Below are 15040 nucleotides of genomic sequence, written 5' to 3'. Positions count from 1 at the left end.
TGTGCTTTGCGCCACCTGCGCTTAACCCGCTGCGCTACCGCCCGACCCCCAGGGCTCACTTGTCGAGGCAGGGTCCTCTATTCTTTGCAGGGCCCAGACCAGCCCTTCCTCTGATGCCCCCCTTTTCCTAAGCCTCCCACAGCTCCTCCCCTGGACCCCAGAGACGCTTCCTCAGCCCAGCTGCAGCCTCTGCCCACCCCTCCCCACCTCTGCTGAACCTGGCTTGGTTCTTGGGTACACCCTTGCAGTCCGTGACCCGATAAGGGGAGGGACATTATCAGGTCTCCAGGATGGGGCCCCACTGCCCCCACACCCAGCAGCTCTGCCGTCCTGCTTCCCTTGCCCCCCACCAGCTTGGAGCCCCTCTGACAGGTCCCCAGCCTCCTCCTTGGGGCCTGGGGAGGGTGTTGGATAACAAAATATATATTTTTTTTCCCAAAAAATCTATGCATTAAAAAAGAGAGAGAAATCAAGAGGGAAGAGGGAGACAGGGAGAGAGGGGCTGGGTGGGGGTGTCCCGTGCCACCAGGCACAAAGACCAGGGTTCTCGTCCCCGGTCCCCACCTGCAGGGGAGAAAGCTCCACAAGTGGGGAGCAGGGCTGCAGGGTGAGGGTGGGTGAGGATGCCAGAAGCAGGTCCCAGCACCCCTGTCCTCAGCACGTTTCCTCCATGCACCTTGTAGGAAAGGTCGGAGCCTGGGGCCTGGAAAGAGTCCTGGGCCGGAAGTCAGGGGGCTGATGCCACCAGCTCTGCTCCCACAGGCTCAGTGTCGCCCCCACCCTGCAAGTCAGAGAGACCCAGGGCTCTGTCTCAGGGACTCAGCACCTCTTCAGCCAGTTCCACAGAGCCTAGAGAGGGGCGGACTTCTGGGTGACACAGCGCCCAAGCCAGGGGTGGTCTCCCCGTCTCCCAGGGGCCCCTCCAGAGGAGGACTGTGGGGTGGCACCCCTCAGGGCTGACGGTTGGGTGCAGGGCCTGGCCTGAGGGCTGATAAGGCCCGTCCTCACTCAGCTGCAGCCCTGTGCTGACAGATAGCGGCCTCTCACTGCCTCCCCACCCAAGGGGGCCCCAGCAGGTGGCTGAGGGTGGGGCAGGGTGGGGACAGATGGCGAGAGGAGGTTACAGCTGTGTGGGGCTGGGGGCCAGAATCCAGTCCCTCCCAGGGCACTAGCACCTTGCTGGTGGCCCCGTGACGCTGCTGAGTGGTCACCTGCCAGGGCAGGTCCCGTGTGCCAGCCTGGAGGGTCAGCTGTGGCCAGAGGCTGCCTGGGTCTGGCTAACAGACCCTCCACCCCCCACCCCCAAAATAGACTTTAAGGGTGGTTGCCCAACAACGGCATCAATAACGACAAGAAAACAGCAAGGGCAACAAAAGGGAATAAATAAACAAATTTCATTTAAAAAGAGTGTTGCATGGGGTAGTGGGTCTGCAGAGCCTTGACCCGGCCGCGGCCAGGCCCCACAGGTCTCCCCAGTTGCTGGAGCCCTTCAGCTCTTGACAGGCACCCAAGCTGTTGCTGAGGGACGGGACTGAGCCAAGAGGCACTCCCTTCACTTCCGCAGGGTGACCCGGCTCCTGGGGCCTCGGCCCTACTGGTTCCCTGGTGGGTGACACGCCAGCAGCCATGTCCTTGCAGCCGGTCGGATTCCTCTTGAAAAGAGCACAGGATGGGGCCAGGCATCAGCCCACCTTGTAGTGTGCACTCACTACCACGCAAGGACCCAGGTTCAAACCCCTGCAGGTGATCCATCAGCAGTGAAGCAGGGGCAGGTGTCTCACTTTCTCTCCCCCCTTCCTCTCAATGTCTCTGTGTCTATTTAAAAAACATCACCTGGCTATGTCTTCCGGCACAGAGCTCTAGCGATAACTCTAGTGGCAATAAGTAATGGTAAGAATAATTAGGGGCCAGGCAGTGGTGAAGCACACATTACAGTGCGCAAAGACCTGAGTTCAAGCCCCTGGTCCCCACCTGCAGGGGAGAAGCTTCACGAGTGGTGAAGCAGGGCCGCAGGGGTCTCTCTGACTCTCTCCCCCTCGCCTCTCAATTTCTGGCTGCGTCTATCCAGTTAGTAAAGATAATTTTTAAAAATAATAATGATTAGCACATTATTCCTGTTACCCAGAGCCCTGCGCAGCTCTGGCTTATGGTGGCACTGGGGACTGAACCTGGGCCCTCGGAGCCTTGGGCGGGGAAGTCTGTGGTGCTAAGGCTGGTGCCCTGTCCCGGGCCCATCGTGGGCATTCTCTGTGCAGTGCCTGTGGGGAGCCCAGAACCAGGGGCTTCATGGAGGCATCGCCCTGTCCCCGTGTTGTGCTGGGGCTCCAGCACTGGGTCCCCCGTGAGGGCAGCCGCCTGCCTCTGCCCCAGGTGACAGGGCAGCAGAGCTGAGGTGGCGGCTGCTTCAGAGGCAGCTTCACGGTTGCTTTTATCAAAAGGAACGAGCGAGCGTTGGTGTCTCCAGTCGAGGAGGAAGCGAGCTGTGGGAGAGGACCACCCAGGGTCTCTGTCCTCCCACAGGGAGGAGCTTCCTGTTAGGAAACACCTGGCCGATTCTGCTTTTTGGCTGTCCAGAGAGCACCTGGGGCCTGGGGCCCACAGCCCACTCCCAGCCGCCTCTGCGCAGGCCGCCGCCCGCCCCCTCTGCCCCCTTGGTCTCACCTCCCCTTGGTCCCCCTCCCTTCCTTCTCCCCTCTTGTGCCTGCCTGTCTTTGGGACTCTCTCGTCCCACCAGCCTCCTTTTCCTGGATGCTGGCTTCCAGGAACATGAATGTCTGACATCTTTCAAGTAATACCGTCCAAGGCTGGTTCTTGGAAGCCCCGGGGTCTGGGCATGGACACAGGCTCTGAGCCAGGCCTGAGGCGGGACCGCACAGAGCGCCTTTGTCTCCGCCAGGGTCCTGGGCCGTTCTCCCTCGGGCAGCTGCGGACGGGAGGGGTTGTTCCTCAGTGAGAAGGTGCCCAGGGCAAGTCGTGGGGGGTGGGTGGGGTTCCGCAGGGCTAAGTGGGGGCCTGGTAGAGAGTCAGGGAGGCCCGGGGGCCAGCCTCTTTCTCTTTCTTTCTCATTTTCTTATTTTTGACGATGCACTTAATGTTTATTTTTATATTAACATCACCGCTACTCCCCCCCCCCCCCAGTGAAGCTGAACACCCACCCTCACCCTCTACCCAGAGATTTTTACTTTGGGGCCCTACTCCAAACTCAGTCAGATTCTGCTTTGAGTTTCCCTTTAATGTTTATTTTTATTTATTTTCGTTTTTAATTTTTTTTTAAAGATTTTGTTTATGAGAAAGACAGGAGGAGAGAGAAAGAACCAGATATCACTGTGGTACATGTGCTGCCGGGGATCTAACTCGGGACCTCATGCTTGAGAGTCCAAAGCTTTATCACTGCACCACCTCCCGGACCACTATTTTCTTCTTTTTTTTTTTTTCATCTTTTTTGCTTTACTTTTTTTCTTTGCCCTTTTTTCACCTCTCAGATCAGGCTTTCAAGCAAAAATAAGCACTAAAAATTGCAAATTGGAAGTTTAAACTATAAAGACATTATCTGGGGAACTGAATTTCAGGTTTTGACATAAACTAAGCTGGAAAAATGATTGACATAGCATTTCAAAAAGTCTGTTTTGGGGGTTGGGTGGTAGCGTAGCGTGTTAAATGCACGTGGCGCCAAGTGCAAAGACTGCATAAGATTCGAGCCCCCGGCTCCCCACCTGCAGGGGAGTCGCTTCCCAGGCGGTGAAGCAGGTCTGCAGGTGTCTGTCTTTCTCTCCCCCTCTCTGTCTTCCCCTCCTCTCTCCATTTCTCTCTGTCCTGTCCAACAATGACAACATAAATAACATCAACAATAAAAAATAAGGGCAATAAAAGGGTAAATATATATATAAATTAGGCTTGGGAGTTGGGTGGTAGCGCAGTGGGTTAAGCGCACATGGCGCAAGAACATTGTAAGGATCCGGGTTCGAGCCCCCGGCTCCCCACCTGCAGGGGAGTCACTTCACAGGTGGTGAAGCAGGTCCGCAGGTGTCTGTCTTTCTCTCCCCCTCTCTGCCTTCCCCTCCTCTCTCCATCAACGACATCAATAACAACAGTAACTACAACAAGGGCAACAAAAGGGAATAAATACTTTTTTTAAAAAAATTGTTTTGTGTTATGCTGAAGAGCTCAACGTTTCAGTGATAAGCATATCCAAACTCTAGGAATAAAGCAGCAAGAATTCACACGTCAGTCTAAACGCGTGTACATTCCTTCAGCTAAAGAGAAGTTTCCCTCAGATGAGGCAAGTAAATGCCTAACAGGAGTGTCTGTCAGCTGTCCCGAGTTCTCACAGGCTAAGCTCAAAACTTGCTTTCTTAACCTTAAATAGTCTCGTGAGCGGTGAAGTATGAGAGGGCGGGAAAGGAGCCTCACCTGAGAACACCACCGGACAGGACTAGGATCCTTCAGGAGCCCGTCAAGCCAGGGCGTGTGCAGACGTGTGCGGCGTGGACTGAGAGGGGCTCACCGAGAGATTCCTGGGGCCAGAGGTCCGTGCCCACTCAGGAAGGGCTGGCAGCAGTCCAGCTGTCTGCGGCAGACGCACCTCCTCCGGTCTGAGTTTCACCGACAGAAAGACTGCTGAGAGGAGGTCACCTGAGCCTCACCAACTCACAGCTGTGGGTCTCCAGAGCCTGGAGCTGACATGGGCCAGGGAGCTGGCCGGGTGGCCCAGAGGGAGCTGCACTCCCGTGGTCCCGAGGGTGGGCACACAGCAGGAGCCCTTCACGTGGCGGCCCTGATCAACCAGGGAAAGGGCCAGCAGGCCCCTCAGGACCCCTTCAGAAGCACAGGGCCACAGAGCGCCGCTTGGCTTGGCTCTGGCGGGGCCTTTTGTTGATTTTTATTGGTGCTTTAATACTGACTTACAAAACTGTAGGATAACGGGGGCAACTCCATGCCATTCCCACCCCCAGAGCTCCGCGTCCCCAGCCTCCACTGGACGCTCCAGCAGCTCTCCTAAAGTCACAGGTGCGGCGGACTGTTATTTCCACAACTGTATTTGCATAGATCTGCCCTTTCTCTCCCTTTCCAAGTCACACCTACACCTGTTACTGCATCCCAATGACCCCTCCTTTTCCCCTCTTCTCTCTCCGGGTCCTGATGGAGTTGGCGCTCAGAGCCCTCTGGGCATCTTCCCCTGACATTTCTCCCCCTCTGGGAGCAGGGACCAAAGTTCTTCATGGGGAGCAGAAGGTGGGAGTTGTGGCTTCTGTCGTGGCTTCTCCGCTGGACATGGGTGTTGGCAGGTGGACCCACACCCCCAGCCCGTGTCTGTCTGTCCCTAGTGGGGCAGGGCTCCGGGGAGGGGAGGCTCCAGGACACATGGGGGAGGTGACCTTTTTCTTTTTTTTACTTTATTTTTGACGTCGGGGCTATTACTGGAGCTTAGCGCTTGCCCCATTCCATCATTCCTGGTGGCCATCATTACTATATTTACTGGATAGACATTGAGAAGATAGACAGAGAGACACCTGCTGCCCTGCTTCTCCACGTGCAAAGCTTTCCCTCCCTGGAGGTGGGGGCCAGAGCATCGAACCCGGGTCCTTGCACATGATAATGTGTGTGCTCAACCAGGTGCTCCACCGCCTAGCCCTGCCTTTTTTTTTTTTCTTTTTCTGTTTGATAGAGGGTGAGAGGGAGCTAGAGAAAGGGAGAGAGAAAGTATGAGGAGGGAGAGAGAGCAGCAGCAGCCCTGCTTCACCACTCGCAAGCTTACCCCCTGCAGGTGGGGACCGGGGGCCTTGAACCCGGGTCTTTGAGCATAGTGACATAGCATAGTGACGTGTGCTCTACTCAGTGAGCCCACCCGGCCCCTTCCACCTGGCTCCTTCTACCTGCCCAGTGGGAAGCCGGCCAGGCGGGAGGCCGGGAGTGCGCCCGACCCCGACTCTGGAGGCCGCCAGCTTAGCAGTGACAGCAGAAGCCCAAGCATGGTGGCCGCAGCAGGGTGAGTCCCGTGCTGGCTGTGGGCTGTCCTGCGCTTTCACGGGTCCCACATTTGCGATCTGGAAGGAAGGTGCCCCAGTCTTTTGGGGGGTCTGACCTGCCTTGTTCTTACCCTTCATCTCTGGGCAGGCTGGGGGTCCCTGAGGTCACTCTACCGTGACTTCCCATGAGCCCCTGCGACTTGGCCAGCAGAGAGGAGGGCTCCAGGACTGGGCCGGCTGTGACGGAGTGGGAGGGCGTGGGACAGCCCCAGGCGGGACTCATTCCAGGAGCCACTTTGATACCATCTGTCTGTCGCAGCGGGGGTCGCTGGGTCACAAGTCAGGGGCTGGACCTTGGTCCTCCGGGCGGGCTCCCCTCCCCGCACAGCAGTTTCTGGGTGCGTGTTCCTCAGCCAGTGACAAGCATGCACACAGTCTCTGTCTCTCCCCTGCTGCCCTGTTGCTGGCCGGCCAGCTAGTGGGACTGTGGAGAGAGAGAGCAGACGGGGAGAGACGGGGTGAGGGGCTGGCGGCGGAGAGAGACCAGCAGCCTTCCCTGCCCGGTCTCGGACCCCCAGGGAAACTAGAGGTCCCGCCAGGTTCTACACTTCGACTTCTTTGCCTTGACCCAGGCTGAGCCCCTGTGGGCTGAGGGGGAGGAAGCTGTGGCCAGGCCAGGCCCAGGTTAGGGGGATGGTGGAGGGGAGGGGCTGACAGGAGTAACCGCCTCACCCTCCTGCCTTCACTTCCCTTTCCTGGGCCCGGACTCTTGGGCAGGCCCTCCATTTAGGGCATTTGGAAGTGGCTGGGGGCCAGGGGGTGACGCCCTAGGTCGAGCGCACACATTACAGGGCACAGGGACCCGGGGTCAAGGCCCCGCTCCCCACCTGCAGGGGAGAGCTTCACGAGGGTGCAGCTGTCTCTCTGTCTCCTACCTTTGTCTCGATATCTTTCTGTCTCTACCCAATAATTAATGAATAAATGAAAAAAATTAAAGTCCAGGTGGTGGCACACTTGGTTAGGTGCTTACATCACAGTGCACAAGGACCCGGGTTCAAGCCCCTGTCCCACTCATGCGGGAAACTTCACAAGTGGTGAAGCAGGGCTGCAGGTGTCTCTCTGTCTGTCTCTCTATAATCTATCTGCTCCTCCGCCTCAATTCCTCTCTGTCTCTGTTCAGTAATAGACAGGTAAATAAAAATATTTTAAAAAGAAAAGAAGGAAAACCAGCATGAGGTGCTGGGTGGTGGCACACCTGGCTGAGCACACGTCACAGCGCACAGACTCGGGTTTGAGCCCCTGCCCCACCTTCACGGGGAAGCAGGATGGTGAAGCAGGGCTGCAGGTCTCTCCCTTTCTCCCTCTCTCCATGTAAATGTATATGTATCTATATCTATCTATTTATATATATGTATATATATATATATATATCCTCCGCCCTCTCAATTTCTGACTATCTCTGTGCAGTAATAAATAAATGAAAGAAAATGGACGTGGCCAAGACTGAGGAGGGGGATCTGACTTTTGATTTTCACAGACGAAGCAGCCCAGGCCACCCCCCAGGTGGCTTCTCAGCTCCCCCCCCCCCACCTGGTGCTCAGGGAAAGCACCCATCCTTTGGGGTTTGGGGACCCTGGCTGCTCCCGGCCAACAATCCCATCTGTCAGCCAGCGCTTGTCCTGAAGTGGAAACTTCTCCGGAAGGCCTGAGGTGGGGCGGTACCTGGCCAACGTCCCAGGATGGGCCTGAGCCCCTGTTGGCCCGAGGCTCCCCTGCCCTGGTTGTGACTGGAGGACTATTCCCTGCGCAGAGGGCAGCCGTGGGCAGGCAGCTGGCTCTGTGCTTTGGAGCCCAGAAACTTAAAGATTTCTCTTCCTTAAAGGTCTGGGTGCAGGGAACAGAAGCCGTTCGTGGCTGTGAAGGAGCCAGTTGTTTGGTTTCGGGCCCATCCTGTTTCTGCTCATTCAGGTCTCAGGTATCTGTCCATGGGTCCCTGAGGCAGGCAGGTCTGCACCCTGGGGGCTCACCCAGGAGGCCTCATTGGCAAGTCTTCTCAGCTCCAGGTGCAGCCTCTGGAGACAGCCAGGACCCCAGGGGGCACCCAGCAGCCTCTGGAGACAGCCAGGACCCCGGGGGGCACCCAGCAGCCTCTGGGGACAGACAGGACCCCGGGGGGCACCCAGCAGCCTCTGGGGACAGCCAGGACCTCGGGGAGCACTCAGCAGCCTCTGGGGACAGCCTGGATTCCGAGGAGCACCCAGCAGTCTCTGGGGACAGCTAGGACCCCGGGGAGCACTCAGCAGCCTCTGGGGACTGCCTGGATTCTGAGGAGCACCCAGCAGTCTCTGGAGACAGCCAGGACCTCGGGGAGCACTCAGCAGCCTCTGCGGACGGCCTGGATTCTGAGGAGCACCCAGCAGCCTCTGGGGACAGCCAGGACCCCAGGGAGCACCCAGCAGTCTCTGGGGACAGCCAGGACCCCGGGGAGCATCCAGCAGCCTCTGGAGACAGCCAGGACCCTGGGGAGCACCCAGCAGCCTCTGGGGACAACCAGGACCCCGGGGAGCACCCAGCAGTCTTTGGAGACAGCCAGGACCCTGGGGAGCATCCAGCAGCCTCTGGGGACATCCAGGACCCTGGGGAGCACTCAGCATCCTCTGGGGACAGACAGGACCCCAGGGAGCACCCAGCATCCTCTGTAGACAGGACCCCGGGAAGCACCCAGTAGCCTCTAGAGACAGCCAGGACCCCGGGGAGCACCCAGCAGCCTCTGGGGACAGCCAGGACCCCGGGGAGCACCCAGCAGCCTCTGGGGACAGACAGGACCCCGGGGAGCACCCAGCAGTCTCTGTAGACAGGACCCTGGGAAGCACCCAGCAGCCTCTGGAGACAGCCAGGATTCCAAGGAGCACCCAGCTTGCACTTCTTCCTGGTGAGGTGAAGCCACTGGCCCTCCCTCCCCTACCTGCTGGGCCACGGCCTCCTTCTGGGAAACCCTCTCCTGCCCTTGTCCTCAGGGATCAGACATATCCCGACCTTCTCCCTGAACCCCATATGCCCTGTGAGACTCTTCCTCTCATCTCCTCCCAGAAACTCTCCCAGGCCTCTTCTTGGGGTGCGCCTCCTGCTCCCCAGACACTCATGGCCCCCAGGCGGCAGTGCCGGGCCAGGCCCAGTCTCCAGTCTCCTCCTCCGGCACTCAGGCCCTGCCAGTTCTCAAGAAAGACCCAGAAACAGAGGCTGGGGCTCCCTGGCCCCTGCTGGCCCCCCTCTTCTTCCTGGAGAAGAAGGAACTTGCATCCTTTAATGGAGCCTCCTCCTCCTTCTTCTTTTGTAAATATTTTATTTTTAATCAGAGAGAGAGACTGATACAGAGGAGTTATAGAGAGGCAAGAACCCTGCTGAACCCTGGCTGATTGTGGAAATGGGGACTGAACCTGAGAACTAGAGCCTCAGGCGTGAAAGTCTCTTGCAGAATCATAATGCTGTCGGCCCAGCCCATCTTTTTTTTCTTTTCAAGGGCTCTGCTTTCAGAAGTCACTACTCAGAGCTGCGGGGTCTCTCCCTGTGAGCAACAGATACACGTCGGTAATTAACCAGTAATGGTCTTAATCTTTCCCTCTCAGTTTTGTTGAGAAGTAGTCCACATGTAAAATATGAAGCAGTGCCAACACCCGTGTCCAGCAGAGAAGCAGTTACAGAAGCCAGAACTCCCACCTTCTGCTCCCCATAGAGAATCTGGGTCCCTGCTGCCAGAGGGATAAAGAACAGGGAAGCTTCCAGTAGAGGGGAGGGGACAGGGAGCTCTGGTGGTGGGAGCTGTGTGGAACTGTAGCCCTATTACCTTACAGTCTTGTTCATCATCATTAGATCACTAATAATTTTTTTTAAAAAATAGATAAAGCCATAAAAATGTACAATAGTGGGGGAGTCGGGCAGTAGTGCAGCGGGTTATGTGCACGTGGTGCAAAGCACAAGCACCAGCATAAGGATCCCGGTTCGAGCCCCCGGCTCCCCACCTGCAGGGGAGTCGCTTCACAGGCGGTGAAGCAGGTCTGCAGGTGTCTGTCTTTCTCTCCCCCTCTCTGTCTTCCCCTCCTCTCTCCATTTCTGTCTTATCCAACAATGACATCCATAACAACAATAATAACTACAACGAGGCTACAACAACAAGGGCAACAAAAGGGAGGAAATGGCCTCCAGGAGCGGTGGATTCATGGTGCAGGCTCCGAGCCCCGGCAGTAACCCTGGAGGCAAAAAAAACAAAAAAAAAAAAAAAAAAAAACTACAATGGCCTGAGCTGCGTGTGTCTGTGTCACCCGCTGGGTGGACCTTCATTTTCTGTGACAGATTCACTGGCCTGGAGACCCCACCGGCAGCTGGGGGGGCTTCCCCAGTCCTGGCATGAGGGTGTGTGACAGCAGAAGCAAAGGCCGAACAGCTGCTGAAGAAAGTGCAGGTCCCGTGGGTCTTCTTGGGGGGGCCCAGACCTGTTCCACGCCCCACCTCAAGGGTGCCCCATGCTGGCCTCAGCCAGACAGGCCAGGACGTGAGGAGCCTCTGGGCAGATTCCTTTGCCTTTCACATCCCCCGGGGCCCTCCTGCGGCTGGGGTGGCCATGGGGCTGGGTGAGGGGGCAACCTGAGCAGGGAGAGTCAATAAGGAGACTTAAGAGCTGGGGCCTGGCAGTGGCGCACCCAGCTGAGGGCACACCTTATAATGCGTAAGGTCTGGGTTCAAGCCCCCAGTCCCCACCTGCAGGGAGGCTTTGAGAGTGTGAAGCAGGGCTGCAGGTGTCTCTCGCTCTGTCTCCCTCTCCTCTCAGTTTCTCTGTCTATCCAATAAATAGATAGATAATAATGAATTAAACAACAAACAAGAAACAAAACCAAGACTAAGATCCAAACTGGGATAGTGAAAATAAGAATAACTCCACGGGGGTGGGGTGGGGTGGAGAGAGTATGATTGTGTGAAAAGACTCTCACGCCTGAGGTCCCAGAGTCCCAGGTTTAATCTCTGCACCACCATAAGCAGGTGGTGCAAAGCGCAAGGACTGACACAAGGATCCCGGTTTGAGCCCCCGGCTCCTCACCTGCAGGGGAGTCGCTTCACAGGCAGTGAAGCAGGTCTGCAGGTGTCTGTCTTTCTCTCCCCCTCTCTGTCTTCTCCTCCTCTCTCCATTTCTCTCTCTTATCCAACAATGATGACATCAATAACAACAATAATATTAACTACAATAAAAAAACAAGGGCAACAAAATGGAATGAATACATAAATAAATATTTTAAAATATTGTTCATCATTATTAAATCACTAATAAAAAATTAAAAATAAATTTTAGAAAATTCTAGTAGTAGATAGTAGTCATGGTAACACAACATTTCAAATGGTCATTCAGTTGCCTATTTTAAATTGATTAAATATTATCAAAATAAAAAAAGAAAGAAAAAGAGATGATTAGATTCTGCTATATCAACGTGAACAGCTGATGATGTCTGCCCACGCAGCTCAATGTCTGTGTGAAACTCAGCGTTGTGCTGGCTGTGAGTGAGGGGCCCGGGGGTGGGCGTTTCTGACCTGCTCTGTGGCTTCCTTGTGAGCCTGGGTCTGTCCTGTCAGTGAGGTTTATTTCAACAGAAGGCATTCACAACATTCAAGCAGCAGTGCAGGATTAGCATTCAAAGCATATAAAGAGATCCAAGAAAATAAAAGACAGGGAGTCGGGCGGTAGCGCAGCGGGTTAAGCGCACGTGGCACAAAGCGCAAGGACCAGTTCCAGCCCCCATCTCCCCACCTGCAGGGGAGTCGCTTCACAGGCGGTGAAGCAGGTCTGCAGGTGTCTGTCTTTCTCTCCCCCTCTCTGTCTTCCCCTCCTCTCTCCATTTCTCTCTGTCCTATCCAACGACGACGACATCAATAACAACAACAATAACTGCAACAATAGAACAACAAAGGCAACAAAAGGGAATAAATAAATAAATATTTCAAAAAAAGACAAAAGAAAATGCACCTGGTTGAGCGCACACATTACAATATGCAAGGACCCGGGTTCAAGCCCCCGGTCCCCACTTGCAGGGAGGAAGCTTCACGAGTGGTGGACCAGGGTTACAGGGGTCTCTATGACCCTCTCCCTCTGTGTCCCCCTCTCCTCTCGATTTCTCTCTGTCCACAGTAATAAGCGAATAAAGATCATTAAAACTGCTGAGTGATTAGCTTCATTAGTCTTCAAGGAAGTGCGAGTGGAGACGCTAGGAAATGCCCCTTCTGGTTTGTTGGTTTGTTTGCTGCCGCACCAAGGAACTCAGGGACAAAGCACTGCAGGGCAGCCTCCTGCGCTCAGATTTCTTTTGTTCCCCTCTTTCTCCCTTCTTCCCTCCTTGCCTCTCTCCCTCCCTTCCTTCCTTGTTCTTTTGTTTTAAGCAATTTAAAAAAAATGTATTATATTTATTTATTTATTTCCCCTTTTTGTTGCCCTTGTTTTTTTATTGTTGTAGTTATTGTTGTTGTTCTTACTGATGTCGTTTAGTTTATGAACATAGGCTCTATCTCGTGGGACCTGGTCTATATCTAGGTTCGGGGCTTTGTTGGGAAGTGAACCACCTGGAATGCAATTAGAGAATACTATGAAAGGGAAGGTCTCACCTGAGTCATGAGGGTGAAGGGTTGACATTCCACACCTGACGTCTCTGGACACAGTCTGAAATGAAGCATGCTGGGGTGGTACTCATTGAGTTGATCAGGTTGGGATCCAATATTATTTGGTATGAACTGAGAGAAGCATGCAGGAAAGTGAGCCCCACCCCAGAGGTTGCAGGACTCTGGCTCTACAGAGGAAGCGGGAGGTTCCTACTGTCTTAGGGTTAAGAAGACAGTAGATAGTTATTGCTATAATCACATTATTTGGAAATTGGGTTAACTTTGAAAAATCCCTTTGTTAGGATTTGCTGTATCATACACCACATCACCGTAATTTATGTCCTTGGACATTATGTGTATATAGCTGTGCCACCGGTTGCTTCTGTTCTCCCTGGTCTAAGCTTTAAAGAGAGTCAACATATCAAAGACTCAGCCTATGTATTAAAAAGACTCAGTCTGTACTTTAAAAAGTCTGAGACATTCAATCAGTTTTTCCCTCTCATATTACTTAAACAGTGATTTCTATGACTACAAATTAGTGGGAGTGTACATAAACACCATTCCCACCCCCGCCCCATGAAGCCAAACATCCATCCTCACCCTCATCCCAGGGTTTTTACTTTGGTGCCCTACTCCATTAATGAACTGTTATTTACTGCACAGAAACAGCCAGAAATCTCTCTTGCCATCTTTCCGTGCCGCCACCATGGTGCACGTGAATGTCCTGGCCGATGCACTCATCAACGGTGCGGAGAAAAGATGCGAAAGCCAGGTTCTTCTTAGACTGTGCTCAAAGCCTGGTCCGGTTTCTAAGTGTGGTGACTCAGCATGGCGCACTGGCGAATTTGAAATCACTGATGATCACAGAGCTGGGAAGATCGCCGTGGACCTCACTGGCAGGTCAACCAGGTGTGGAGAGATCAGGCCGTGGACCTCACTGGCAGGTGTGGAGAGGTCAGGCCGTGGACCTCACTGGCAGGTGTGGAGAGATCAGGCCGTGGACCTCACTGGCAGGTGTGGAGAGGTCAGGCCGTGGACCTCACTGGCAGGTGTGGAGAGATCAGGCCGTGGACCTCACTGGCAGGTCAACCAGGTGTGGAGAGGTCAGGCCGTGGACCTCACTGGCAGGTCAACCAGGTGTGGAGAAGTCAGGCCGTGGACCTCACTGGCAGGTGTGGAGAGGTCAGGCTGTGGACCTCACTGGCAGGTGTGGAGAGATCAGGCCCAGATTCATGTGCGGCCCAAAGTCCTTGAAACCCCCAGCAGAACAAGCCGCTCCCAGCCCACCGGTTTGGTCTCACGGTATCACAACCTCAGCCGGCATGCTGAAGGAGCAAGGCGGCAGGCAATACAGGAGGGACAATCCTGGGATTCGTTTTCTAGGGGTGTAATGCCTAAGAGAGAATAAAATGCCAAAAAAGAAAAGACAAGACAAACCCAGAAATTGAGGGCGGTGATGGTGCTAAGCTAGGACCCAGGTTTGAGCTCCCGGCCCCCATATGCTGAGGGGAAGCTTCACGAGTGGTGAAGCAGGTCTGCAGGAGTCTCTCTTCCTTGCTTCTTCTCTCTCCCCCCTCAATCTCTGTCTCTATCCAGTAATAAATTAATCAATCAAATAAAAAAATTTAAAGGAATGCATTTGACGAGGCCCGGTGGTGGTGCACCTGGTTAAGTGCTCGCACTACAATGTACGAGGTCCCGGGTTCCAGCCCCCGGTCCCCACCTGCAGGTGGAAGCTTCACGAGTGGTGAGGCAGGGCTGCAGGCGTCTCTCTGTCTCTCTCCCTCTCTATCTCCCCCCCTCCTCTCAATTTCTCAGTCCTGTCCAATAAAATGGAAAAAATGGCCAGAAGGAGCAGTGGATTCCTAGTGCGGCGCCAAGCCCCAGTGACAAGCCTGGAGGCAAAATAACAACAACAATAATAATAAGCAGAAGGGCCGGCAGAGAGGAGCACGGTGTGCACGCGTGGTGGTGCTGGCTGTGGCCCCTGAGTGGAGTGACAATGACCGCGCGTGAGAGGAGGCCGTCTGGGGAAGCCAGCAACCAACTGAGAGAAACGGGGAGTTGAGGTCCGAGCTGGAAATGGGGCCGAGGTCAGAGAAATACAAGACTAGCCCCAGCACAGAGGCCCGCGAGCAGGGGGAGAGGCGGCCTGCAGCACCCCAGGGCCCCCACCCCCAGCCCCCAGGGCCCGAGGCCTCTCCCCCCAGGGCCTCTCCCGACAGCGTCAGCCAGGAATCAACGTGGGGACCAGGGCCGAAAACCGGATTTTCAGGCATGGGAGCACAGTGGCCCTTTGTCTCATAGCCCAGTGTCTGGAGCTGTTTCTGCTCTCGGGTCTTTCTGCAAACACCAGTGAGGAGGCCTTTCAAGTCACGCAGAGCTGGGTGTGTGAGTCCCTGTTTATTGTCTGAGTAAGGAAGCTGATGAACCCTCTG

The 15040-nt window shown here is 55.0% G+C and overlaps 2 long non-coding RNA genes across 3 annotated transcripts; one reads left to right on the top strand and one right to left on the bottom strand.

Moving 5' to 3' along the window:
* Positions 1 to 7562: 7562 nt before the first annotated feature.
* Positions 7563 to 14027, top strand: LOC132532841 (uncharacterized). 2 transcript variants are annotated; one of them, XR_009544782.1, is made up of 3 exons: positions 7563 to 7941; positions 13266 to 13556; positions 13820 to 14027. It is a non-coding gene; the product is annotated as an uncharacterized LOC132532841 (long non-coding RNA). The 2 variants fall into 2 exon arrangements; XR_009544781.1 differs by lacking the exon at positions 7563 to 7941 and adding an exon at positions 9487 to 9565.
* LOC132532842 (uncharacterized) lies at positions 9290 to 12783 on the bottom strand. Its single transcript, XR_009544783.1, has 2 exons — positions 12609 to 12783; positions 9290 to 9531 (listed from the first exon to the last, which is right to left on the bottom strand). It is a non-coding gene; the product is annotated as an uncharacterized LOC132532842 (long non-coding RNA).
* Positions 14028 to 15040: the final 1013 nt, after the last annotated feature.

Source organism: Erinaceus europaeus, chromosome 14 (genome assembly GCF_950295315.1).
Source record: "Erinaceus europaeus chromosome 14, mEriEur2.1, whole genome shotgun sequence".
Lineage (NCBI taxonomy): Eukaryota > Metazoa > Chordata > Mammalia > Eulipotyphla > Erinaceidae > Erinaceus > Erinaceus europaeus.
The sequence above is the reverse complement of the archived record's forward strand: the minus strand, read 5'-3'. Positions and strand labels throughout refer to the sequence as shown.